The sequence below is a fragment of the Choloepus didactylus genome, chromosome 4 (genome assembly GCF_015220235.1).
Source record: "Choloepus didactylus isolate mChoDid1 chromosome 4, mChoDid1.pri, whole genome shotgun sequence".
Classification (NCBI taxonomy): Eukaryota; Metazoa; Chordata; class Mammalia; order Pilosa; family Megalonychidae; genus Choloepus; species Choloepus didactylus.
The window spans coordinates 195,979,186-195,993,615 of NC_051310.1; the positions used below are offsets into that span (position 1 = coordinate 195,979,186).

General features: G+C 38.8%; 1 long non-coding RNA gene across 4 annotated transcripts in view; it reads right to left on the reverse strand.

Annotated features, from left to right (window-relative positions):
- Positions 1–14,430, reverse strand: part of LOC119532526 — a 59,909-nt gene continuing 45,479 nt past the window's right edge. For 3 of the 4 annotated variants that reach the window (XR_005216558.1, XR_005216559.1, XR_005216561.1), the window contains exons 3-7: positions 13,872–13,904; positions 9,515–9,615; positions 6,918–7,038; positions 4,663–4,880; positions 1–1,752 (exon numbers count right to left, since the gene is read on the reverse strand). This is a non-coding gene — a long non-coding RNA (uncharacterized LOC119532526). The remainder of the gene's footprint in view (positions 1,753–4,662; positions 4,881–6,917; positions 7,039–9,514; positions 9,616–13,871; positions 13,905–14,430) is intronic. The other variant, XR_005216560.1, reaches the window with a different exon arrangement.

A 14,430-nucleotide genomic window follows, 5' to 3' on the forward strand; every position in this document is an offset into this window, starting at 1 on the left:
TTTTTCTTCTTTTTAACTTTCTTGAAATGTAAAATATAACAATGTGTAGGCATGTCTAAGATATTCAGTAATCACCCCTTATCCATAAGATATGTTTCATTCTTCCATTGTCTTATGAGATTTCATCCTTTAACTCTTCATCCTTGTCTTATGGATTTCATCCATTTCTATGGAACATGCATACAAGGAAAACTTAAACATTGGAATATGTTTCACTACTATCAATTAATTTATTGTTTCATTTACTTTTCAGAATATTTATATAATGTCACCATTCTGGGATTTATGATTTTCCACTGGGCCCCTAGGTGGTAATAAGGCTCTGAAATGAATCTAGCAAAATTGTATCATTTGGTTAGATTCCAATTTTATAATGCTGGTTCTTCAACATGGAGAATTTACTGTAAAAGCAATTTTATAAAATCTTGTGTATTGAATTAAGAAGGCATTTTTTGTATCATTTGGTAGGATTCTGATTGCAGCATAAAATAAGTTCCAAAAGTCTTAGATTATGCTCTGTCTTCTGTCACCTTCCATAACTCTCACTTTTGACCCTGATGGCTCCTTATTACTTTCCAATTATTGTGACTGGAGGACATAGTTATGGGAAGCTACACAATTCCAGGACATCAATGAATGTGGGATCTTTTAGCAGCTCTGACCCCAAGCCCAGTTGGGCCCAATTTAAAAAGCATCTAATTTATGGCTGCCTAGACAGGAAAATCACCCAGTCCTAGAACTGAAAACTTTACTTAAAGCTTTTTTGATTAACTTGTAAACAGAAATACTGGTTACTGAGGAGACACTGGATGGGATATTATCTCTAAATTCTTGGGAATGTGGTTTATAAAATTTTCCAGAGAAAATAGCTCAAGTCATAAGCCCATGTGATGCACATTTTTGAACTAAGACTTCTCTTTATAGCCAGTATTTGGGAGAAAGATCACTTGAGCAGAGTAAAGTACCCAGAAGGTCTGCTCTTAGAAAAAGCAGCTCTAGAATTGCTCCAATCACCATTTCAGAAATATCATAGGAAAGCTTGTCTGTGTCTTTGAGTCTGAAAGCAAAAACTCCTGTATGAAAAATCAAAGACCCAGATATCTTTCAGCATGGGTTTGAGTTAGCAAGACCTGGGTTTGATTAGGGTCCCTGCTTTAAGAGTTGGGCCTTCTTTATTTCTCAGCCTAAACAGGGCTGGGTTCCCATACAGGGTGTATTCCAAAGAAAGGATCCTTGCACTTTTTGCACTTTCCAGCAGATGGCACTGTTCAGTAACTTAATCACCCTCAGAGGCTGGTCTGCCTGTTCCCTAGGGTGGGGAATGGCTTTCAGACCCAGGGCTGGAAACATGCCTCTGGACAAGTTGTCTCAGTCTCTTTGTCCCTCATTGATTTGGGCCTTGAAATGTCCTCCCCTGTCCATCAGGTCTTCAAACAGTGAGGGCATTTTTCACCACTGTGGGGCTTTAAAATCTGTGTCCATGGTGAAAGAGGTCCTGTCTGCCATTTCAGTGCCTTTTCCACATGGAGACCAAGTGAGGGGTAGAGGAGAGGACCCCTGGTCTCAGACAGAAAATTCCTACCTGACATTTCTTCTCTTTCTTCAGTTCAGCTTTTGCAGTGTCTTTCTCCAGTCTCCATCCTCTTCCAGAGTTTTAAACAATTCAGAATTATCCTTTTTTTTATTGAGTCTCTGGAGAGAAGTTTCCAGTAGCTGTTTACATCACCATGTTGATAACATCCTGCTCTAAGTCTTTTTCACAAAGGGAAAAATTGAGGAAATATCATTTTCCCTAGATTTTGGAAACATTCATCAACACATCTCACAGGGATACATAAGGAAGTCTTCTGCACTGAGATTTAGAAGCCCACTGCTAATGAAGAGGTAGATCAACAAGAGACTCCTCATCACACTGGGGAAAAGGAAACCCACAAAGATATTTGCAGCTTGCATTAGATCTTGGCTTAACTGAGTCCTTACTGGGAAACAAAGCCATAACATAGCTAATTAAATTGTGTTTATTCTGTTTTCAAATCACCATGAAGGCCTTTAATAGCCTATAGTTTATTCAAACTATATTGAATTCCAGGAAGGAGTTAGTTCAAATTTCAGGTATTTAAGTTTTTCTATGGAGTGGAACACATGGCAGGGAATAGGGAGATGCTGGTTCCCTCAATCTGACAGCAGGCAGGAAACTGAATTCTGCCAGCCACCATACGAATTTGAAAGAGGACCAAGCCTCAGAGAAGACCACACCCTTGGCCAATAACTTGATTACAACTTGGTGATAGACCCTGAAACATAGGACTCTGAAGCTAAGCCATGCTCAGACTCCTGACCCAATGCTATGAGAAAAACATGTATTCTAAGTCACAAGGTTCAGGGAGATTTGTTACACAGCAATAGCTGATGAATACACCAATGGTACATTTCTGACCTTTGTCACTTTCCAGCAGACCTGTGGCCTCTGGGTCAAGTGACAGTATTTCCTATGCCTAATTCTCAGTTATGCCCCTCTGTGGCAATCCCCATCCCTCTTCCTTGTGCAGACCTAAAGCTGTTGAACACAATATAACTGCCCCCAGTGTTCTCATGTCATGGCAGATTGTAAATTGTTATCTACCCAAGGAAGAGATTAGGTCTTATTTTTTCCTAGTGATTGGCCCAAATAATGTTACCTAAGTATCTAGCATTTGATCAGTGATAACTCGGTACAGGCACAATTCTGAACACTCATCCTATGTTATAAGGACTACAATTTATTAAGCTTGGGATCTGGATACCACCCTTGTACAATATTTGATACCATGCAAGTTTAGTTACTTTTTATATGTGAGAAATGGATGCTACAGAGCCCATATTTGCTCACTATTACCAACTTATTCACATTAGCTTCCTACAGCTGCTGGAACAAATTAACATGAACTTTCTAGTTTAAACCAGAGAAATTCATTCTCACAGTTCTGGGGGCTAGAAATCAGAAATAGAAGTGTCAGCAGGGCCATGATTCCTTTGAAGTGTTTAGGGAAGAATACTTCCTTGCTTCTAAATTCTAATGGTTAATGGCAATCCTTAGCACTGTATGGCTTGTGGCTGCCTCACTCCAATGTCTGTCACCAACTTCACTTAGCCATTTTTCCCTGTGTGTGTCCAAATTTCCTTTTCCTTATAAGGCCACCAGTCATCAGATGTAGGGCCCTCTTATCCAAGACAAACTCATTGTAACTTGAGTATATCTATAAGACCATATACTTCCAAATATGGTCACACATGACAAGTAGACATGAATTTTTGGAGACACTTCCTAACCGAGTATGCTCATCCAAAATTCTCAGCATGCCATTTAGTCCATCCATTTCTAGGAGTTGTCTAATCAAATATGCCCAGAGTAGACTTTGAGAACATCTAAACTCTTTGCTATATTTTGTAAAATGACTTGATGTAATTCAGTCCTCCCAATAGACAAATTTGAGGATAGGAACCATTTTGTTTCCTTGTGTCTTGAGTACCTGGTTGAAGCCTGTCTACATATTCAAATATTTCTCCTATATTATACATGCAAGAAGCTTGGCCATGGCTAGGGTTTCTGCATCCCAGAATTAGCTTCTACTTACACCACTTTCTGGTGATTCTGGGTGCCATGGCTGATTTGCTCACAAAGTATCTGCATCAAGGTATCACTGATAAAGCTTCAACTTACTTGCAGAAAGCTCAGGTTCTAATTTGAACTAAACACAGAGCAGAGATTCTTCCAGATACAAAGTTAGTGATAATCTTTCTGGAACCTGTGAGAAACACAGCAAAGATCATCTAGTAAAAGTTATGTATGGGGAAATTTTAAAACTAAGTGTATGGAGGGGAAAATATTTGAAATGGTGACAGTGTTATGGATGCCTGATGACCCAGACCCACCTCATATTAAAACAAACATTGGTTCCAAAGCACCCATTCCTAGTCATGATGCCATGCCTCCTGCTTTGAATGTTCATCAGGCAGGAAGTGCAGCAACAGGGAGAATTCAGATCCTAAGCTACAGAGAATAGGAGTGATTCTGAACTTTTTTCAATGGAATTTGACATAAGATTGAAGATGTGAGAACCAGGAGATTAAAAGTGAATTCTTCCCTCTCAAACTGAGCATGTAATTCTGATGCAGAATCATTCCCCAGAAATATCCCCTTTCCCACTTACAGTAAGATTTTCTGTAAATTTTGATAGTGCTTGAAGTGGAATGAAGAATTCATCATTTCAAATGTATTTCTCAAATGAAAAGACATTTCCTTAAATTGTGTCACTACATCCTTCACAATCTCTTCTGAGACTCATGGAAACAGTAAAACAATTCCTTGATGACCATCATTGAAGAGAAAGATTTATTCTCATTGGAATTTCCTTTGGATTTCAGCAATTCCTGTTTGACCTCCATTGACATCTGGCAGTTGAAAATTGTCTCCAGCTCCTTGACTCTCTTTTCATTCAAAAGGCCAAACAAGTAGAAGCTAATCCTGGGATGGAGAAACCCTAGCCATGGCCAAGCTTCTTGCATGTATAATATAGGAGAAATATTTGAATATGTAGACAGGCTTCAACCAGGTACCCAAGACACAAGGAAACAAAATGGTTCCTATCCTCAAAACAGACCTCATCTTCTTCCTCCTCATACCCTAGAATGTAGAACATGGCAGGAAGAAGCTGCTGGACACTGACATATACAAAGCAGTAGCATCCTCACAGTCTGTCCCTCTGGAGGATAGCCTTGTCCAGGAAGGGACAGAGATCACTGTCCTGTATCCCAATCCTCCTACGATCTTCTTCATCAAACAATGTTGTCTGTCCAAATGCCCTTGGCAGCCAGGAGTGCTTTTGAGGCCCACATGTACTCTGAAAAAAAAAAAAAGAATGGAATTGGGCTTGTCACAGCAGCATTATTGAAATATAAACTAAGAGAACAAAGAGACTTCAAGGTGGCCTGAATTCAGCCTTGGGTGCCAATTAAGTTACCTTAGGGTGATAGCCACAATTCCAGGGTTACAGGGTGATTTTCTTCTAATCCCCCTCTCTCCCTTTTGTAAACAGGCATTGCTACCATGAAAACTTGGAAATAATATAGAGTGGATAGTGCTTAGGAGGAAGGGAGGAATATTACATGGTCAAATTTTGATGGAAGAGTTAAAGTTACTATGGGACTGGGAGGATATACAGAAGAGAATTGATGAAGTATTCTGAAATTTAGGGAATAATGCAGACTGGGAGATTCCCTGATATCCTTTGTGGAGGGTCAGCATAGCTTAAAGTTTAATAAGAGACATCAACCAGGACAAGTAGAATGTGCAAACAGCTGGTCAGCCCACTGGGATATACCTAACTTAAAGAGTAGGCAAAAGAACATGAGCTCTTAAAGAATTTATAGTTATAGAAATGAAGACAACATAATTGACATAGTAACCAGAAATAAGTTATTAAAATATAAAATGGGCAGGTGATACTAAACATCTGTTCTATAGTAGCTCTGAGACTATAATTTGGACTTTCCATTTTCTAGTAAATTAGGTCATCCTTGAGAGGTTTCTGCTAGAGCACACTTCATGTGTCAGTAATAGTCTGATGGCACTGGTTTTAGAACTGGTAGAGAAATAGAATGGTTTTAGTTATCTGTTGGAAATTTATACATGTGGAAGAAGGATGCTTTTTTAAAAGGCCATCATGGTTAGGTCAGTAAACTGCAAAGAAAAGTTTTACAAGTTTACTCTAATGAATGTATGAGCCATAATCATTTGCTGGAAAACTCTGCAATGAAACCATAAATCTCCACAAGTACTTCACTTTTAAATCTAGACAATTCCCATACCACATGGAATAGCAAAGGAATTGAGATACTTTGTTTTCCTATAAGTAGAGGCTGTGGATTCCTGGATTTTAAAAACTTTAAATCCTAAATTCATCACTAGTAAAAAAAAAATTGAAATTTAAAAAATATTCCCAGTCAACTTCTAACCTATTAAGTCAGAATCTCCATGGGTAGGACCCACACAGAAGCAGTGATTTTAAAGTTCTTTGTGCAGTTTCATAAGCAGCCCATTTTGAAATTCACTGCTCTAGAACAGAGATTGGCAAACTGTGGCTCACAGACCATATCAAGTCTACTGCCTGCTTCTGTAAATTAAGTTCATTATGACACAACCATGACCAATTATTTACTATCTTCTATGGCTGCTTTCACCCTAGAACAGTAGAGATGAGCATTTGCAACACAGACTATGGCCTACAATGCCTAAAATATTTACACCCCTTTTACAGGAAAGGTTTGCTAACTCCTGCTTAGAAGAAAATGTTGATTTGAGGAACTTTTCTTTTAACATGATAGACTTGGATGAAATTATTCTACCTGGGAAAGGAACTGGTAAAAGTAACCAATTAAGTCATGAGGACACACAAAATGCTTGCATAGGTGGGAAACTAGCCAACAGCATGAGAGAGTACAGGGAAAGTGTTAGTGTAGATAGAAAGTAGAAGAGAGAAATTGACAGAATCCCTGAACATTGTCCATTTTCACCCTTAGCCTGTGTGAATACCTAGGATTTATATTCAATACAACACAATAAGCACAGGGTCAACTCATTAGACCACAAAGAAATTTCAGCAAGTGTATGTAAAACTCCTACAAGTTTCAACGATATTCCTGGTGTGTCTAAAACCATGGGGACTCAATTCTTTCTTTCTAATGCCCAGTGTATATTGAGTTCTAATTACCCAGGATTGAGCTTTTTGCTAACTTGGACAAATCTGTGAGGTTCATCTTTTTTGAGATGTTTATGATCACAATCATCCAATAGCTTGGGGAGACATTGATCAGAATCTCTGCCAGTTGCTTGCCACTTGCCTCTTCCACCACAGACCATGGGTTCTGCTGTAGCTCACCTTTCATGGGAAGGAATCAGTAGAGATTTGAACTTTCTTAATTCATCAGTGTTCAGCTGCTCCAAAATGGGTTGCAGATGAAATGCTTACTTTAGAGATGTCATATTTTCCTGTGTGAGACCTTAGATTTCAGGGTTGAAGAAGAATTAGGGAGGGTGTGGGGCAGGTGAAGAAAAAGAAATCACTGAATCAGTATCTTTATATAAAAGATCAGTTTTTGAGGTGCCAGGAGTGGGGTTGTTCTTACTCACAAACTTGGGAGAAACCACCACCCACACAACAATAGTAAAAGTCATGCAGGATTTTCCTTCTGCTTCCTGGCCTGGCATAAATGATTCATATAAATAAATGATATTGTAGGTGAGATATCAATATTTAAAAATTTGAGCCATACTTTACACCATACAACTAATTTGATATTGATTATGATCCTAATTGTGAAAGGTAAGACAAGCATCTAGAAAGAAAAATATAATATCTCTATATCCTCAAAGTAAGATATTTTAAATGGGATAGAAAGTGTATTAGTCATAAAAGTAAAGGCTGACAAACCACATTTGATTTTAAATTGGGAATCTGGATTCCTCAAAATGTTAACATTAAGAGCAAAGTGCATGCCATGAACTCAGAGAATACATGTATCAGATGCATTTTTGAAAAGGATCAATATAAGGAATTTGAAGAAATATATATGAAAAAGCTAGGTGTTTTCAATGGAAAAAGAAAAAGATTAGTACAGGTGCATCACCAAAGGTAATACCCAAATGGGAATAAGCACAGGGGAAGGTACTCAATTCATTAGACCACAGAAAAATGCAAATTAAGAACCTAATGATTGAGGACTGCACCCCCAGAATGTTAATTAAGCAAACATCATTCCCCTTGTATGTAATGTAGAAGAACCTGAACTCATACAGTGCTGGCAGGGATTAGGTTGATGAAACTACATTAGTAAAAACCATCAAGTTTGCCAAAGTTAAATATTCATATGTACCCTATGCTCTGGCAGTTTTACTCCTGTATATAATCCCAAATAAATTACTATAGAGATGTCATATTTTCCTGTGTGAGACCTTAGATTTCAGGGTGGAAGAAGAATTAGGGAAGGTGTGGGGCAGGTCTATTAAAAAATAATAATACATGAAAGTCTATTCAGAGTACTCCTGTTGATCACTTCCTATAGGGTAGACCATAACAGGGGAGAATTTCCAGGCAATAATGTGGAAGACTCACAGAATATCCAAGAAAAGCCAAACAAAAAATATCCTACAATTTAATTTATGTAAGTTCACCACAAAGTTAATCTATGGTAGTTGAGGTCAAAATAATGATTATCCTTGGGAGTTTTGACTGGGAAAGAAAAGAGGGGACATCTGTGGTGCTGCAAATGTCCATTGATCTGGTTAGTTATTACATGGGTGTGTGACAATATACACCCCCTAGCCTGTATGGATATCTAGCATTTATATTCAGTACAACACAATAAGCACAGGGGAAGGTGCTCAACTCATTAGACCACAGAGAAATTTCAACAAGTGTATATAAATCTCCTCCAAATTTTACACACCTAAATAGTCACTAATCAGATTCATATAAGGTGATACATTAATATATATTGATATTTATAATATTCCCAAATAGAGGTTGTATTTACATGGACACACAAATGCACACATAATGTAAGTATGTCAAGAAATTAAGGGAAAATACTGGTATTTTACTTAGAAGTGACACAATTAAGGCAAAGGACAAAATATGATTGCATAAGATAGTCACATTATAGACATAAACCCTGTATCTGTATACTTTCCCTCACATTTTTCTGTAATCCCTGTCTTTTTAAGGAGATATTATGCCAATTAACATCTGAGTATTTTCTATGTGCTGGGCAGTATTCCAAACTCTTCCATAGACCATAAGTAACCCTTGTAACTCTTACCAGGAAAGTTCTATTACCCATGATACATATGAGGAATCTGATGCAATAATTCTCAATGTGCAGTCCCTTGATCTGCAGCATCAGCATCACCTGAGAATTTGTTAGAATTGCAGATTCTCAGGCCCCACCCCAAATCTACCAAGTCAGAAACTTTGGGGTGGGTCCAGCAATCTGTTTTAACAAGCCCTCCAGGTGACTGTGATAAAAGCTAGAGTTTGAGGACCACTGAGGGAAACTGAAGGCCCAAGTTCACACAGCTACTAAAGCTGAAGCCAAGATAATCAAGACAATTTACCCCATAACCTGTGCTCTCCTTCCTCAGCACACAGCCTCAGCCAAGCAAACATCAAAGCAAATGAAACTCCTTACATCCTCAGATGGTAAATGGGCAAAACTTAGGGATGGTTCAAAAGATGCAATAGACTGTTTAATAATATGAGGGGGTAGGGGAAGATAGCCAATCAAGAATGATTATGCAAAGCATTTCAATGCACAGCTGACTATATGCTAATGATCATTAGAAGTTATTTAACAATATTCATGCTAAAATGCTAAGTAAGAAGAAAAAATCAAAAAGTAAAGCTATACTTAAGAGTGCTAGAGTTGAAACAAGATGAAACAATGATCTTCAATAGGAAAGTACTAGAAGAATGTATACCTTAAATTCAGTGATTGTGTTTGAGCATCAGTATCACAGGTGAGTTTAATCTTTTATAGTCTTTTCTTGAAGCTGTCCTGGATCAGCATGCATTTGATTTTCTGAGGAAAAAAATTGAATGGGTCAGCCAGGTCATAGAGTCATCAGACAAGGAACCCAATGTGCTTGTTTTGATTTCTTTTAGTTACTATCTTTGAGAAAAGCAATTTCAGGAGCATGATGAGGTTGGAAACCATATACAATTGGACCAAGGAAATTGGAGTGATGATGATGTGGAGATCATCAACTTTTTACAGAAACTTGATTGAAGAAGTAAGGACTTAGAATCCAGATTTAAATGCCCATGAGGTAAGGAAGGGAGGGAATTCCATGGAAATAATAACCACAGCAAGGGAAAAGTGATGTCTAAATATGTTTTAAATATAAAGACAGAACAAAACAAAAAACAGTATATCAAACATGTCACATAAGATAGGTTGAAAGTGCCATCTGGGTCTATTCTTAACATTGGTAATGTGTTTCCCACATAAAGAAAGCCAGCTAAGTTTAGTGTTGACAGCAACTAAGTATGCTCAGTAAACTAATCAAGACAGCCTAGACAACAAAATTTGCACAATGGTTAGATGTGAGCCCTGGGCACCTTACCCATTTCCCTGCAGATCAGACCATACCTCAGGTTGCTGCCCCCTCCCTTTCCTCATTTTCACACCACTTTCTTTGTTCTCATACATCACTGCCCCCTCCTTTTCCCTCACATATTCATTCCCTCCCCCCTCACCTCTCATTCAAATACACAATCAGACATTGTCATAGTTATAAGATGAACTATGTGTAACCCTTATTGGCCAAAGTTCACATACCTTACACTCCTGATTGGCAAAAAGCCCTATAATAAGAAATCCCACCACCCAACTGTGCACTTTCCCCTCCAAGCAGCCTTTCTGCTGGCAGGGGCTGCCCTGTGGCTTCTCTCAAATAAAACTTTTCTTTAATATCTGCCCACTTGGCTTCATTGTCTGTCTTTGAAACCAAACTACCTTACATAAAATGTTAGAAAATTCCACTCCAAATGCAGATTTTCAAAAAGGACACATTTAAACAAGACTTTTGTGTGAAACTTCCTGGTAATCAGCCACTGCATCTTGCCCCAAATGCCCTTCCCCCAGCTATATACATTCCAATCCTTAAAAGGACACTGAAAACTCACTGCTCACTTTTACATTGGCTCAATGATGTTCCCTCTCAAATCCCACCCCTACAGGCCTTCAGGTCCCATCACCATTTGACACATTAGCTAAACTGACAACCTCTAGTAGCTGAACAGAAATACAGCCCTCCTTTTGTCTCTAGCTGGCTGAAGATTTACTTCAGACCCTGCCATGCCAATGGCATTTTTCTTTGCAACCCCCACCATGCTGCTGCTCAAATAAAACTTTCCTGCCTGAAAGCTGATTGGTCTCCATGCCCTTTATAACTGTGTGTCCCAAAATTTCTGACAACAATATCATGACTGTATTTAATTCCACTAAATTTTCCACTTTAAAATGGCTAAAGTAGCAGATTTTATTTTTGTTTCATTTTACCACATTTTAAGTCTTCTTACAGCCACAAGGTAAAACAAGAATGTGAATGCCCAAGCCCAAATGGCAACCCAAGGCAGTTTGCTCTGGGATCCTCAGGGGATGATGCATGGCAATGAGGGACATGCAATCCCAAATGAATCAGAGAAGGAAACAGTAGGAATTTCTAGTTTGGCAAAAATAAAAATAAGCAGGTTCATTTGAGAATCCTCAGGGTGGGAAATACTGCATTTGTTCTGCTTTCCCCACTTACCCTGTTCAAGAAAACATGGAAATAAATTTAATTCTAGTTTCCATCCAAGCACCTGTTTAGCCCACTGCTATCTATGAAATGGTTCACTGCAAGTAATGGAAAGGCTCATTCCTGAGTGGATGCCTTGTGATTGCAGTGAGAGAGGAACTCCCTTGCTTAGATCATTCTCTCTGTCCTTGCCATTGTGACAGAGGGTTGTTTCCACCCACAGTGAGTTGGGGAGAAGGGCAAAGCCAGGAGCCAGTGACTTGAGTATATTCATAGACAGTTAAAAGAGCCACTTGAGATGTAGCTTTAGAAAATGAATAAGAGCAAGGGAGTTGATGGAGCCAAGCCCCAGTGGGACTACAGGGGAAGAGCTTTGCCCTAGGAAGGGAAGCAAAGCAACTCTTCATTAGAAACAACCCTGGTGCTGGTAAACATAGGGGCTGAGCTAGAATGAGCTGAAGAGGCTGTATCATCACTGCAAAACTAAGACAAAGGCATCTTCCAAGAGGAGTTAATGCACTATAGTCCTAAAACTACACTTATTACAGATTTCTCACACAATTAACAGTAGCCCCTATTTTTTCAGTTTTCCCTGAAGCTCTGTCACCACAGGTGTTTGAGCAGAAAAGTTACAAACCTGTGAACCCCATAAGCACATATCACTCTCCTTTAGCCTCCAAGTCTGCAGTGTTTGCATTCTTCTTTCAAGATCAAGGAGTCACAACAGTCCAAATTATAAATGAAAAGACTGAAGTGTAGAAAAGTACTCCACTTCAAGTTACAGTAAGAATGTGGTTGACTGTGTATTGGCTGATGGATCTTTTCTGGGTGAAAAAATAGTCTAAAAATAGATTGTGGTGATGGCTGGACACTCCATAGGTCTACCAAAAAAGTCATTGATTTATATGCTCCACATGGCATAATTTAGGGTATATAAATCAAACTTTAATAAAATTCTTAAAAATAAAAAGCTTTAGAAGAAAAGAACTGCATATGGAATCACAAGCAACTGTCCCTTCCAAACTCATTTTTCATACTTATAATGGGAGAGTTCAACATGATGACTAAAAACTCTTTCATCTCATTCCATTGATTAAAGTTTGCAAAATTAGACCAGAGTGAAGACTTAACAAATAATTTCTGTTCACTTAAAAGAGAAGATTGAGGATAGAAGCAGATAGGAGAGTGGGCACTCACCTCAGTAAGGGGAGAACTTCCTGCCCATGGCCTCTGTCCTTGGTGGGTATGGGTAAGGCAGGTGTGTGGCTGGCCAGTGAGCAGGGTGTGGGGGTCTGAGGGGCCCAGTATTGGGTGTTGTCATCAGCAGTGCCCAGTTGTTCCCATGGGCAGTGGTGGCATACAGCCAGGCCAGTGTTGAGGTGGTGGCCAGCCCCTCTCACCCAACACCCTGTCCCAGGTACCTAGTGTGGTCTGTTGCAGAGGTTTAAGGACCCTCATGGGTCACCTCCTGCCCCAACTTCATCAGAGGTTACAGTCAGAGGAAAGGTCCAATAAGAGGGTTCTTCTGTTGGCCTAAGCTCTGTGATTGGCCCTTGGGACCCAGGGTGGAGCAGGTCCTTCCCTCCCATTGCTCACACTTTCTCCCTAGGTGCCATGGCCCCTCTATGTTACTCAGCCTTAATTTGGGACTCACATTGAAATCTCCTGGGCCACTAAGTGATTCAAAATTAATTGATCTGTGGTGGCCTTGAAATCTCCCCAGGTTTGACTTTGTGAGGAACCAAAGTTCTTTGCCAGAGTAGCTGCACCATTTTACTTTCCCATTTTTGCAGGATGCTATCTACCAAGGAATCTGAACATGAAGACACTGACTACTTCTCTCTATGTAAGGATCAGATAGCTGAGGAGACTTGCTGCTTTCATATACCACCTAATGCTTTCTGTTCTACTAGTGAAGAACCAGTTATTTCTTTAAATATCAAAATATATTTAACAGAACTTCTACCCAAAAATACACACACAAAATTTCCAAAATAGAAAGTGGCAATTTCTTACTGTAATAACCAGGACAAATGATTCATGTCCTTCAATTCCTATAGTAGAAAATTGTAACTAAAGGAAAAGCTAAGCAGGCCCAAGCAAGAAGGGAGAGAGAGACAGTTTTGCAGAGCCTGGTAAAAGCTGTGAATATTTTCAGAAAATCAAAAGCCTTTCTCAACCTTCTTAGATATAGATAACATATAATTATCTTATCCTCTGTGTAAAAAGAAAACAGGGTAGAGCTGTAGGTGTTACTTCAATCATAGATAAGTCATGAGTAATGTAACAAGGCTGAATACAGTTTTAATCAAACATGCTTATCAGCATGATGTAATGGCTAAACTACTCATAGAAAGAAATAAAATTATACTGATTTATTAAAGGTAATCTCTTCTAATTTTTAGTTTTTAAATAATTAAAAGGTGTGTTAGATCACTCTTACAGAAGTCATAGTTTAATTAGTAGAAATATTTTAAGTAAAGGTACGTTTGAATCTCTGATAACACTGTAAATACCCCTTTTCATCTTGACTCACCTGTGATTCACCACCTCTGATTCACCACACCACCTGTGGTTCAAACATAAAAATAAGATTTGACTTAATTGAATGTATCCTAAATCAAGGGCTCTATAAACACACTGTAACTTAAGACTGGTGGGGTCTTCTGGTCTCATATCCAGCTGCATGTGGAAGGGGCAGAATTCCCCAGGTTTGATAATGTATCAATTTATTTTTATATTGTAAACTTGTTCCTTTAACCTTATGTTCTCCTTTAGTAAATATGTATTGGATTTGAATTGTTGTGCTGGGTGCTGTTTATTGTCAACTATTTTCTGTCCCTATACTCTTATTTGAGTGGGAGGTTGCTTGAATGAAGCCCAAAACAACTGAATCACAACCTGATAAGGCCCAGGCATTTTCTAATGAGGATCAGAGGCTTGAGGTGTAAAGAGATGAATCCATGACACCAAGACATCTACTCTAGATATTGATGAATTCCACATCATCCTTGTGAGCATTGTACATTCTGGGAAGTACAGTGGCCATTACTACCCCAGCCCACACAGCACTGTCCAATAACAGCCCAGAAACT